The following is a 5431-nucleotide window of genomic DNA, read 5'->3' as shown; positions in this document are numbered from 1 at the left end:
GAATCTCGATCAATGATCTGATGAAGAACATCATGCACAGAGAGCTTCTTCGCCATTGTGCTGCTACAAAATAAATGACAAGCAAGACACTGTGAATCATTTATATGTGTCTGTGCTATAACATCTATATCTGTAAATTTTCATCTTTTTCTGTGTGAGAACATCTAGTCCCAAAACACAATGTCATAATATTTTGTCTGAAAACTGTGATGAAACAAAGAACATGAAAGATTCTTTTGAAACAGGGTCACTGCAGACTAAAGCCAGTTTGCGCGCGTGTGAGTGTGAGAGTGAATGTCAGATGGATGAATGGATATTAGATGCAGTTCAGGGTAGGATCAAGTTTCTTTCTGTGGAAAAGAATGTGTAATACTCAAAATAGTTTGTGTGTTTTAATGTGTGTGTTTGTTTGGGTAGCGCGTGTATGCATACCGACACATGCACAGATCCAAGGGCTCAATGTTTGCAAGCACACATGTACATATGTGTACATGATGTTCATATTTTATTTAATATTTTCAAAATTATTTATAAATAATGATTTTTTTACAAAAAAAAATGAGATGCCTACTCTTAGATAAATGAGGCCTATGATTAATCAGATGCAAACAGAATTATAAAACCAGTACTAATTAAAAGAGAACAAGTTGACAAAAAGATTGAATCCAATATTGGGTGATAATATGCATAACAAGTGATTTATAAGCTATTTCTTTAAAGGCTGGTCATTTTTTACCAGGAACACCACAAGTGTTATAGGGGTTTGAACACAACATAATGGATAAGTAAACCTAAAAACATAAATTCTGTTATCCTAATTAAGAAATCATTTTCTGTATATTCTTTCTCTTTTCTGCAATTCATTTCTGCTGTAGCTTCTTTCCTTTTAATAAACCTGTTATTGTATAATATTGTTGGCTCTGTAACAAATGGTTTGTTGTGTTCCTAGATCTTCCATGCTGATGCCCTGCATCGTAGCAGAGTTGAGCTGATCATCATCTCTAAGGCACCATCAACCATATTACTAGTAAGTAAAACTAAACCAAAGACAAATTTCCACTTGTGGACAAAGGAACTAAACTAAAACTTCAAACATACACTAATGTTAAACACACTAATGTTGTTGGTACAATTTTTTTATGTTTTGAAAGAAGTCTCTTATGCTCACCAAGACTGCATTTATTTAATTAAAAATACAGTAAAAACAATAATATTGTGAAATAATATTAAAACATTTAAATAATTGTTTTCTATGAAGCATCACATCATCCTTCAGAAATCATTCTAATATTATAATTTGATGAAACATTTATGATTATTATCAGTGTTGAAATCAGTTGTGCTTGCCGTATCTTTTCTTCCTTAAGCAGTAATGACCACTGACGACTTGAATTACATAAAACGAACTGTTTACTGAAGTTTATGAACAGGATTACACATGAATACAGCGCACACACATGGATGTCAATCTCATCACTCTTCTCTCTATTCTATCTGCGCGCTCTCGCCCCCGATGCATTTTGGGTCGACTTTTCTTAAAGCTGAACAACCTTGTAAATGACAACACTGTTTCTGTTATTATTAAAGATAATTGATTAAACATTTCTATTCGAATTAATTCACAACTTCATATTTTTGAAAGTTTTTCAGGATTATTTGATGAATAGAAAGGAAAAAAAGCAGCATTTATTTGAAACAGAAATCTTTACTCTCTCTTCTGGTCAATTTAATGCATCCTTGCTGAATAAAAATATGAATTTATTTAATTTTTTTAATTCTATTGAACCCAAACTTTTGAACAGTAGTATAAACTACCATTTACATATGTTGGGTCTATTTAACAATTAATTCTGGAGAGAGAAAAAAAGAAAATGGAATAAATTGTTACACTGGTTTACACAAAAATATTAATCAGCACAACTGTTTTTAACATTGATAATACTCAGAAATGTTTAGGACGTTTGCATTGTAATAATGTATAGTGTTCAAATATAAAAATGCTGACTCGTTAGGTCATGTTTTCTCATTAAAATCAGACGAGTTCCTATTAATTCAATTGAATGTGAGGGAATAACTCTAGAATAACCTTCCTGATAATGTTTGGGGCCCAGAAACATAATCCTAATTTAAATCTAGATTAAAGACGCATCTCTTTATCCAAGCATTCAATTAACACATCCCATAATCTTGCACTATAAGACTATAAAATAGTAAAAAGTGCACATGATCATCTTTTGCCTGAAATATTACAGCAGCTATGCTAATCTTTCTCCTGTTGTTTCCCTGTTTCTATCTCAGGATGCTCGGCAAGTTTACTAGAGATTACAGCAGCTCCAGTTTGGATCCAGCCTCACTTGTGAAGACTTCTAATGACACCAACACTCTTGAAGACTTCAGATGATGACAACTATAGATGGACATAAAAAACTGCCAGATACTAACCTTATATTGCATTGGCCCGGTTTCACAGACAGGGCTTAGATTTAGCCAGGATTAGGCCTCAGTTAAATTAGGATATTTTAGTAGCTTTTTAAAATCTTTTTTAAAAATTAAAATTCACATGGGACGATTTTAAAATTATCGGCCGATTTTCCAAACCTGAGAGACCCCACACACGGCGATAAAAAAATCACGGGTCTAACAGTTTTGGACGTACAGTGTGTGGTGCGCAGCCACACGGCAAAATCAACACATCACACACGAACCGATTTGACTCCCGAGCATTCCCAGGTCAGACGGAAAATCTTGCAAAATCCCTCGAGATCAAACGTGACTTCAGAGTAAACAATCATGGCGGACGAAGAGGATGCAGTGGCGATAGTTTGTAGTTTGTTTTTAACCGAATCCATCTCCGACGTCCACCGGACTTTCTGGTGTGCCATGCCGCCGGCTGTTTTGATTTTGTTTCCCAGTGCTTCCTCTGCGCCTCGTCACCTCGCTTTCTGATTGGCTACACGCCACAGTCCACAGGCTGCGTGCTCGTTTGTCCCCGGGGGACACCACACACGAGGAGAAATCGGGCCAAAAAAATCCAACATGTTGGATATCCCCGATTTGAGATCGGAGCGGTCCCGACGTCCTTCCGAGCAGACGAGAGCAGTCTTAACACACCACACACGGCAGGAATATCTGATCAGATTATTTTACGATAATCGGAGCGTCCTTAATATTGTCGGAAGGGGTAAATCGGGGCTAAAATCGGCCTAATTATCCTGCCTTGAACCAGGCTTTAGAAAAAAAAAAACATTACTGGTGTTCATCTTGAGACAAAACAATGGCACTGAAATATTTTAAGACATGTCAGTGCAAGTTGCTTCCAGTTAAGACAGTTTTAACATGCATTTTAGTCTGGGACTTAAGCCTTTTCTGTGAAACCGGGAAAGGTAAGGGAAGGTTTGCATGACAGTTTTGCTGACACATAAACAGGAATATCTCAGTACACGTAACTCAGAGAAAGAGTAAACATTGTTCATTTACATATTACCAACATTGTAACAATAGCGGGTTGAAAATCTGCAAACTTGCCCTTTTGAAATGTTGAAGGATAGCAAAAATTTGTCTGTTTAACTGAACATGACTTTAAACTCATGACTTGTATCTTATGGACTTTACTTTGTTGCCAGAAGATGCTCTCCAGTGAGTAGCAGTCACCTCTGGCTGATTAAAGGATATTTTGCGATTGTAACCATGAACATGCATTTTCTGTAAAGCTTCTTTGAAACGATTTGTGTTGTGAAGAGCACTATATGGTTTTACTATGGTAAAACTACCAACCATGTTATTTTTTTTTTCAAAACCATGGTTCAACTAGTAATATTGCTGTAATAATTGCTGTAAAATTATGGTAATCAACTAATCATGACTATAACCATATAGGTTTTTAAACCTTGGTTGTTGTGAAAATGCTGCAAATGCTGTGGTAAAACCATATGGTTAATTTTCATAAGGGTACTACAAATATACTTAAATTATCCTATAATGTACTTGACTAATAGTCACGTTGAGTAAAATAATCTGATAAATGTATTAATTTAATCTGTCCACTGAAAATTAATCTAATAAAAATATATTTGCAACTGCTATTGAGACTGGTGTACATTGCTTATTTTTTATCCATTATAGTAAGAGGGCATTTTGGTTAGCATGAATAACTGATTATAAACCGTGGACCGACCGTGGTCCGCCATAAAACACTTATTATAAACCAGCGGCACGATAGCGGACCACCGTCGGGAAAGCGGCGTCTGCCGCTGGAGGTCCGCTAGAATAACGATGAGCAAAACGCCAGTGATCCGCCGGCGGCGTCCGCCAGTGGGCCGCCGACTTTGCCACCGGTGGTCCACCACTGGACCGCTGGACTCATGTTAGCTGGGTGGTATTTGAGGGGTTTTGAATGCTATGTTTTCAACAATTTTGGGGGCATTTCATATATTTTACATTCACTTACATGCACAATTAAAAAAAATAGTTTTTATAAACAGGCTCTGGCAAAAGGGAAGTCACAAAAAAGAAACCAAAAAAAATAATCTGATGAGAGAAACTTATGGAAGCTTGTTTCCGCCACAGAATAAAAGATAATTGTGACTTTGTTTCCTGAATTGCGTGTTTATATCTCCCAATTCTTTTTTTCTCCGAAATTATATCTCACAATTCTGACTTTATAACTTGCAATTGTGACTTTATATCATGTAATGCTGAGATAAAAAAGTCAGATTTGCGAGATGTAAACTCGCAATTGCGAGAAAAAAAAAGTCGGAATTGTGTGATGATAATTCGCAATTACTTTAAAAAAAAAGTATTCTGTTGCAGAAACTTTATGAGACTCAGTTTCTATGGAAGCTTCTTATTCAGTATGTAGAACTTTTCATATTATCATAATTTGTGTATAATTCACAAAAAAATTGGGGCATTTTCCAAAACAAAATATAATTTTGACATTTTGAAAAAATACCAACAAATCCTTTCTGACATTGGAATTAGCAAAGTACAAATGACATAACAAAAATTACACAATCTGTAACACACACACACACACACAAACACACAAACTGTTTCCAGGTTTTATGGGGACTTTCCATTGACAATGATTTCTATACTGTACAAAATGTATATTCTATCCCCTTACACTAACCCTACACCTACCCATCACAAAAAACTTTCTGCATCTTTACATTTTCAAAACTTCATTTAGTATGATGATGTATTAAGTTGTTTTCCTCATGAGGACCAAAAATCAAAAAAGTCCAAATTTCCTGGTATTACTATCCTTGTGGGGACATTTGTTAACACACACACACACACAAACACACACGCACACACACACACACACACACACACACACACACTCACACACACACACACACACACACACACACACACACACACAGTGGTTCAGTCGCGTCGCGTCTCGGGTGCAGTCTAGGTGAGCTGC

This window comes from Rhinichthys klamathensis, unplaced genomic scaffold, assembly GCF_029890125.1.
Source record: "Rhinichthys klamathensis goyatoka isolate OS25496 unplaced genomic scaffold, OSU_Roscu_1.1 h1tg000059l_1, whole genome shotgun sequence".
Lineage (NCBI taxonomy): Eukaryota > Metazoa > Chordata > Actinopteri > Cypriniformes > Leuciscidae > Rhinichthys > Rhinichthys klamathensis.
Note: the sequence above shows the minus strand (reverse complement) of the source record.